The sequence below is a fragment of the Xenopus laevis genome, chromosome 9_10L, assembly GCF_017654675.1.
Source record: "Xenopus laevis strain J_2021 chromosome 9_10L, Xenopus_laevis_v10.1, whole genome shotgun sequence".
Lineage (NCBI taxonomy): Eukaryota > Metazoa > Chordata > Amphibia > Anura > Pipidae > Xenopus > Xenopus laevis.
The window spans coordinates 42,852,227-42,861,348 of record NC_054387.1 but is presented as its reverse complement, the minus strand read 5'-3'; the positions used below and the strand labels follow the sequence as shown (position 1 = coordinate 42,861,348).

At 41.3% G+C, this 9,122-nt stretch overlaps 1 protein-coding gene across 1 annotated transcript in view; it reads left to right on the top strand.

The window, feature by feature from the left end:
• Positions 1-536: 536 nt before the first annotated feature.
• The window catches only part of tp53inp2.L (tumor protein p53 inducible nuclear protein 2 L homeolog), a 16,499-nt gene continuing 7,913 nt past the window's right edge, over positions 537-9,122 (top strand). The window contains exon 1 of the mRNA XM_018235207.2: positions 537-692. The gene's annotated coding sequence lies outside the window, so the exon portion shown is untranslated. The remainder of the gene's footprint in view (positions 693-9,122) is intronic.

The following is a 9,122-nucleotide window of genomic DNA, read 5'->3' as shown; positions in this document are numbered from 1 at the left end:
CATCATATAGATGTTTGTCCTGAAGCATTAGGGTTCCCCTGACCTTAGTTTCAGTGACAGAGATGGATACTAGAAGCCCTGACAAACAACAACAACACCAACCCATTGTCACAATGATTGTGCTTTGTGGTTGCAGGGGGACAGCATAAGACATTTCTGGTAGGAGGAGGGAGAAATAATGTGAGAATGACAAGACTGCAGCATACCATAATGTTCTAATGATGAGCTTCCCCAGCAGACTGCAAGGGAGTGACCAGTATACTAAATACATGTTGTATATGCTTTTATGAATATGAAAATCACATGCAAAAACATTAAAAAAACACACACACACACACACACAATGGAATCTATTTTCTAATATGCAGATATGCAGGCACACTTTCATTTGTAGAACACACATTTGCATTCTCTATATTCTCTCGAAATGGTTTGCAAACGATGACGTCACCGAAATCCACAGCCACGCCCCAGGAGGATTCAGTTGCCGCCCCTGCCAATGGAAACAGCTGCGGGCTATGAGGTCAGAGTGAGCGAGGCGGGGCTGGCTGTTGTGATGTAAACTGTCAGCTGTTGCAAGTATTCTAGCGATTAAGCAATGAGAGGAGCCGGCAGAGCTTGCTCTGTATACAGTACTGTACCTACCTCAGGCTGGGCTTCTGTGTTCTGACTTGGATCTACTGCAGAGGAAGGTAGGATTATTCTTTGTACCTGGCTGCTTGTCTTTCAGACTGTGCCACTTACCTCTGTCACACTGTAATATGATAGAAACCAACCCAGCAGTGCAGCACCCAATACTGTTTGTTTTATTTATACACTGCCTTTAATATGTATACACATATATCTTGCATGTACCATCACTTATCACCACTCATCTGTATATTGTATGCTTGTATAGGGGTGTCTGAATATATGCACCTGCCTGAGCTATAGAGCTGTGTACTTCTACTGACCTGTTTGTCTGTGTATATAGACACATATGTATACACACACACATATATATATATATATGTGCCTGTATATATGTATAGGTACACGTGGTTACAGTTGTAGCGATCAATGTACGTGTGACATCATCTTGCCAGCGCTAGGTTTACGTGAATGGGTTGTATTAACCCTCTGCGTGCTTGGTGCGTAACCGGCATTCACCAACAGAGTTAAAGCCATGGGATAGCGCTACAGAATATTCCAGGTTCTTCAGGTGTATATATATATATATATATATATATATATATATATATATATATATATATATATATTCTGTAACTATATAGTCTGTTTAGATTGTGAGCTCTTGTGAACAGGGCACTGATGCTTACAGTTTATTTGGGAATACCCCAATAAATGCCTAGCAATATATAGGTAATTATTCTTGTGTTTAATGTATACCATATTTTGTACCCCCTCCCTTTCCCTTTTGAAATGTAGATAACACCCCCCCCCACACTATTTATCAGCTAATAATACAAGGGTAGAGGCTATCCCCCACCCCCCCTACAGGCCAGAGGGCATATGGATTCTGTTTTTCCTGCACAAATGTACTACTGGACATAAAGGGCTTTATATTGCTAATTTACTGACAAAGGAGTCGTCACTCATACTCACAGATGTGCACTGAGGGGGAGGGTTCAAGTGAATTAGGAATGTTTCCAACCTGAATAATAAGGGCCTATGTCCAAATCCTACCCCCCCCATATTACACCGCACCATGCCCAGCTTGAGAAGGGTTAAAGGGGGACAAAGGGGACAAGGGGGAATGAAGATTGGGCATAAAAGATATGTACCTTATTTTAGCATCACTCATCAGCACTACAGCTCCCAGCATCCCCTCAATTACCAGTTAGAATGAGGATGAGTTGTAATTCAGCAAGGTTGGTTGGGTCTCCCTGATCCATCATTAAAAACAAATAAAGGAGGCGATATCGTTGAAAGTATCCCCCTTCTTTTTTTATTTTTAAATATCTTTCCTCCCAATCCTCTTTAATTCCCCCCCCATCTGTTACACTTTCCCCCTTCTGTCGCCCTTTCTGTTTGTCCTTCACTTCAGCTGGTTCTGTCCTCTGTCTCCTGGATCTAGTTCCTTGTATTTATGCTTTCTCTCTATTCCTCCCTTCCCCCACCTCTCATTCCTCTGTCGCTCTCTCCTCTACTCGGAGTCCTCCCTGCGTTTCTTTTTTTTTTCCCTCCCCCTTTCCGCCTCTGTACATCTCCTTCTGTCAATTTTTTTCTTTTAACGGGTTTCTGTACATGTCAGCCTGTGCTGTGCTCTTTCCTTCCTGTTTAATTCCTGTGGATTGCTTACTTTTTCATCTTCTCTTCTACCCATGGCAATCCATTCTCTCTTATTTTTATGTATTCATTTTTTTAAACATTTACCCTTTTCAGGGTATTGTGATCCTTTCATCTCCCCCTCCCATTTTTACTGATCTGTAAATGCTTTGCCACTGCAACCTATACGGTAAATACCTTCCAATCTATATAGGTATTGCAGGGTTCCTAGGGGTTAAATCTATTTCTATTTTACTATTTATTTTCCTTAAATATACAGTGCAGTAGGTGGTTTTAGGTGGTGGAACATTGTTCCTTATGATATTTATGTTAAGTCCCTATTCAATGCATACAGCACACACTCTACTATGCTTTGCCCTCAAGGAGCGCTTTACAAATAAAAATATACATACATACATACTCTAGGGTAAGTTTTATCAGTTAACCTGCCTTTTTGTTTTTGTAATGTGGGAGGAAACAAAACTCTTTGCAGATGCACTGCCATACTGCTAACCTCTAGCAAGGCAATGAAACCGTGGCCTAAGGGTAAGGCCACACTGGGCGTTTTGGGGAGATTTGGTTGCCTGGCGACTAATCGCCTCGTCTTTGCGGCGACCAATCTCCCCAAACGCCTTCCCTCACCCTGCGCCGGCTAAAATGAAAAAAAACGCCGGCGCTAATCATACGCGGCGATTCATTTTCCGAAGTCACCCGAAGTGTTCACAGTCGTAAATAAAGGAAGATGATCTTTTACCAGTTAAAAGGATTAAAAATCTGCCTTCCTTGTTATGGACTAGGCCATTAAATTATCAGCAACAATATTATCTGTGTGGAACTATCTCAAGTGGAAGAAAATGAGAGGCCCTCCCTATGTATAAATACAAATTGACATGGTAAGAATGTTCTTGACATAGTGTACAGCAAAAGGGAAACAATATGGCAACTCCCACCCATAGGTAAAAATAAAAATATAGAGGAAAGGATCATTCTGTGCACTGTAGGCAATGTAAAGAAAAATCCATAAACTATAAATATAGGATGATTCAACACAAAGGAGTGGTTTCATCAGTATATCAGTTCAAGGGATAAGAAAGTCTTATTCAGGCTTGTGGCTTTGCCTGACGGTGAAGCATCTGTTTAAATCCTGACACAAATACCATAACTCCTCAGCTGATTCCCTAGGCGCGTCCCCATGACTATCAATATGCAAATGGATAATCCCTCTCTAGTAAATACACCGAGGCTTAGGGGAGGTGGCATTGAAGAGGAGGACTGTGCTTGAAATTTCAGTCCTTTTTTGGAAATATACTTTAATGGCAGGTGTCTCTTGTGTGGAACTGTGCCCAGTGCTAACCTTGCTTGGGTCGTATAAAGGTAACAGCACTCTGCAATTCGGGATCAACCTTTCCTGTCAGCAGGGCCACAAACAGCTATTTAATACCGCTGTCCCAATTGGCATTTAATTACTGCATCTCCAACTGCCAGCTAATAGGTGGATGTTCTCTCTGCTTCCTAGTTTGTCCTCCACCGGGCTGTAATTTTCCATGACCCTTTGGAAATAACTTTCCATTATTTTAAAGTTATTTTTAAATGTAATTGCTGGTGAAAACAGATCGTTTATCCTTTTTTTTTTTCTTTTCTGGTTCTGACTCTTGAAACAATGTAGCAGATTTCAATTTTGTACCATTGCTTTAAAAGTCAGAACCTGCAGTACGGAGAATAGCAACGGACTGACAGATACTGCTTTCAATAGCAATTCTATCAGCAAATTGCTTCAAAAACACTGAAAATATTTCATGAATGTTATTTGAAAGTTGTTTAGATTTACTTACAATAGGAGGTGTTATAGGAAGGATTATATGGAGCAATAGGAGGAGTTATGTGGGACGGTTATTTATTTGTAGCAATAGGAGGAGTTATAGGGACATTTATGTAGAACAATAGGACGAATTATAAGGATGGTTATATGAGGCAATAGGAGGAGTTATAGGGAGGTTATATAGAGCAATAGGAGGAGTTACAGGGAGGGTTATATGGAGCAATAGGAGGAGTTATAGGGAGGGTTATATGGAGCAATAGGAGTAGTTATAGGGAGGGTTATATGGAGCAATAGGAGGAGTTATAGGGAGGGTTATATGGAGCAATAGGAGGAGTTATAGGGAGGGTTATATGGAGCAATAGGAGGAGTTATAGGGAGGGTAATATGGAGCAATAGGAGGAGTTATAGGCAGCGCCGATTCTGACGAAGGAGCCGCCCCCCCCTCACCGGCTTACCTGTCGGGAGGGGAGGCAGGAACACTATTGCGGAGAGCGCAAATTGCGCTCTCTTGCAATAGTACAGACAAATTTCCTGTTTAAAAAATGGAAATTCTGCTCTTAAAGTTGCAGGAGCGGCTTTTTACTGCCCCTGGAATCCTCTCTGGCGCTGCCGCCTGAGGCGAGCACCCCTGGTTATAGGGAGGTTATATGAAGCACTAGGAGGAGTTACAGGGAAGGTTATATGAAGCAATAGGAGGAGTTACAGGGAGGGTTATATGGAGCAATAGGAGGAGTTATAGGGAGGGTTATATGGAGCAATAGGAGGAGTTATAGGGAGGGTTTTATGGAGCCATATGAGGAGTTATAGGAAGGGTTATATGGAAAAGTGGGAGGGTTATATAGAAGGTTATTGAGAGCAGTAGGAGGAATTATAGGGAGAGTTATGTGGTGCAATAGGAAGAGTGTTAAATGGAGCCATGAGAGGAGTTAAAGGATCAATAAGAGGAGGGGTATATAGATCATGAAGTAGAGTTATAAGATGGTTTATATGGAACCCCATGACAATTATAATCAAGCTATGGGAGTAGGGGTCCATTTATAGAATACTATACGGACCCCTGTACATCACTGAGAGGAGAATCCAGTTACGTATGTTGACTGCGCTGATAATGTTGCTTGTCACGTTCTTGATGTCCTTCAATGAACCAACAGGGTGTGCTCAGAATAACTCAGATTCTCTGGCTGCGCTCTTTATAAAAATAAAAAAAAAACGTTTTGCACAAAGTAAAACTCGGTTGGAATGGCACACAGTGCCCAGATGGTTAATCTTTGTATAAAGCAATTGCCCTATTCCCTTATGTGTGATGCTAGAAATGTTATGAATGCTTTCATTTAGGGGAGGCTGACCGAGCATCTATATACTAATACCCTTGTAAGCTGTGTGTATTTAACAAATCACTCTTAGACTTAACCCCTTAAAGAATTTGAAGTTGAATTCCTTCATTTATTTTAAAAATATTGGCACTCCAGGCACCCAGTTCCTTTCATTGGTTTCGTTGGTATGTGGTTTCTATGTATGTGATATTTGCAATACATTGGATAATGATGGGAGGGGTTGAGATGTAGACGTGCAACAGATCTATGTACAGATTTTGTGCCAGACTTCTGGTTGCTCTGCAACTCTGATCTTGAACTGTCCACAAACAATAACCATTTGTATGCTGCTCACAGTTCTTTGTGTTTACATGCAGTTCTATGTAAACGTCAAAAGTCATTAAGTGTGCTCACCATTAACAGTAGGTGGCTCGGGGGCAACCCGTCCCGAACCCTGCTCTTATTGGTAAATTTAGGCAAAACCTTCCATCCATCTCCCAAACTCTTTAATCATTTGCTCTCCCACATATAATAGTACAAGGATCGGCTTACCCTCTTCATGAGGTGACCTGGTGCTGCCGCCCCGAGTCTATCGCTAAGGGAGACGATTTTCACAATACAAATCCAAAGCGTTGCAGCACACTTCTGGGGTCAATGATCGCACAGGTTCGTCTTTTTAACTTCTGTAACTAATAAAGACGGATCTTTTAACTGAATATGAACCTGTGCGATCATTGACCCCAGGAGTTCGCTGCAACGCGTTGGATTTGTATTGGACTTTCTCTACTAGCCCAAAGGTCAGCAGTCACACACCAGTAATGATACTTGCCTTCTAAGCTGTTTATAGAAGACCCCCATCTTTGATCTTTTTATGGCATGAGTATCAGTGGTATCATAGTATGGTTTTGACTGAGTAATAGTGACACTGCACATGCTCAGTGTGCTCTGGAATGCTGTTGAGTAATTAAGCTTAGGGTTATTCAATATCATCAAAACAATAACAGAAATTGACGTTTCATTTGCCTCAGTAACTGCTACATGGCTATCAATCATGTCAAAAATAACCACGGATATGGTGATACAACTATGGGTGCCATTTTTTTACTGGTTAGAATTACCAGGTGATTATGTTGAAGGGTGGGTATGATTATGTTGAGGGGATGGACATTTGGTAGATTGGGGTAGGAATCTGTTACAGGATTGTGGATTGGGGCAGATTGGGGGTGCTACTGGACGGGCTATGGTCCTGGTTCAATGAATCGGGGTGTAACTCTGCTGTCCAGCAGTGGATGAATGAGGAAGACTAAATTTGCTGGTAAGTACATTTACAGTAAAGGTATCATTTATCAGGCCAGTAAAACACCAGTTCTGTTTCAACCCTAAATACAGACTGCAACTGCCAGCTGCTAGGGGCACTTGTTAATTTTGCCTATGGCGGGCTCATTAGGAATGAGTCCACCAATTGTCGGATTCAAATTAAGAAAATCCTAGAATGTGAAGGTCAACCTAAATACCTGGATGAAATGGGTTATGTTTTTGCGGGGAAACGTTTATCTCTGCAAGCTGGGGGAAGTCATATTTACACCCCACAGCTCCCTCTGCTCTTGCCTCTTGAAGTTTGTACCTGCTGAAAGGAAGTCTGAAGTACAAAAAAGAGGATTGCTCTGCAGACTAATGACAAACAAGGCATGCAGTTACAATTTGGTACTATACTTAACAGTGTTACAATTTGTTCTTTAAGTCTAGAGCTCATTGTATTTTCCTCTGGTGTCCTATAACATCTTTCCCACTTAATGGGTCATCAAAGTCTGTATTGTGCTTGCCCTTGTCAGGAGGCTTGGAAGTAATTAATCAACATGACGCCAGCTTTACAGTCTGATACTCCTTCCTGGAGGAGAGGGCAGTGAGTTTATTTTAATGAGGCCAACTGGAAACAGTTCATAGGTCTCAGCTGCCTTTTCCCTTGTGTACAGAATGTTCTTCACCTAATGGTATGACAACTGTATCCTAATATGACCAACAGACTTTATTAAAGTTTTATTCATTTACTACCCTACTTGCTAAAGTTTTAAGATATATATTTCCGCTATGTAAGTGCATATCAGTGCTGTAAGCCTATCCACCAATCTATTCTTGCTCATTGTGGCTTATCATTTATAGGTTGCATTATTTGTGACGTATTTGTCTGTCCCCAGTTCCTATCCTTATCCTCTTACAATCGTTCCTGTATCTGTGTACCGTGTGGGCTAGGACCTGAATATGCTTGTTGGTATAATATGATAGTGCAAACAAACCTATCGGCAAATATTTGCATTATCATATTTCAAAACAAGTACGCAGGGTGTCTTTACATGGGAATGCATCTCTGCATATTCAAGATTAACAGGTGTTTGCAAGAGCCTGTGAGGGAACATTTTTCCCGTTGTACACAAAGCATCAGCTCTTAGATCTGTGTGCATATACAGCAACTATCCTTGAGTGTTTTTATTAGTAAACTACAGTATATCATCTCCACCCATGTCCATGATGCTTTACATCCTTTTGTCTTGTGAGTATACATCTATCTCCTTTGCATTTGTATGTATGTGTGTGTCTGTGTGTATACACTGGCTCTGAATTCTATTTCAGCGCATACAGTGTCTGTGTGTAACCAGCTCCATAGGTTGCTGATTCGGCTGACCGCTCTTTTAGAACCTGTTGCACAGTTCTTTTCTTTGAAGATTTCTTCTGGAAATGTGTCCAGCCCCAGGATTTTGCAATTCTCCAGTCACACAGTATGAATTATTTAACAGAAAAAAATATATGCTCTTAAATTGTGTTGGCGTTCACTTTAAATTCTGTAGTTCATCAGTGAGATCCATTGGCATAGATTATTTCTCTACAGGGATCCATATTTGTATGACTGCTCTGATGAGGTAACTTCATTTAAAAACTACAGTAAAACCGTGCCTTCTGGTGGCTAATGGAGAGCCTACTCAGCAAGACAATCCCTACAATATGCCTATGATTTTTACCTATGAGAGGACTCAGGACAGTGTAGTGTAGTAAGTTTAATGGGGTAATGCAATAAAAGGTGCAGTTTAGCAACTCACAACAACCAATAGGCAGGTGGCACACTCATTTGGAAACAAATTTGTGATTGGTTGCTATGGCCTATTTGACCTGTTCAAACTTTGCGGCTTTTATTACATTACCTAGTTAATGTGAAACCCAGCGTGACAAGTGTGGCTACTGTACCTTGGGGGTTGTTGGTCTTTGTACCTGGTTATATAGAGCCACAATTGCTGTGACTAGGTACACCATTGCCTTTGACCTTTGTCTAATTTGCACTTGTCTGCACAATGCTGTTCCTTCCTTGCAATAGGTTAGGCCTCATACACATTTCTTAAGCAATTACCACATGTTTGGTCACATTGCGATCACATCCTGTGATAATTCTTTCCTGTGATTGGCATTATTCCATAGAGTTCTTGCATTCTGACTGTGAGTATCACAAGAGTTATGTGCTACAAGTTCTATGTCACTCACAATGAAGTTGAACCCAAAATGTTTTTAAATGTTACCCTCCCCCCATCAGCTGGATGTCACAGACGGCAAGCATGGGCATGTCGGTGTATTTGTGTCAGTGTGTGTGTGTGTGTGTTTGTAAGGTGAGATCAGTGTGCAGTCTGTACTGAGTGCCTGAGGCTTAAGGGTCAGATGACCACAGCACACGGCTGGTT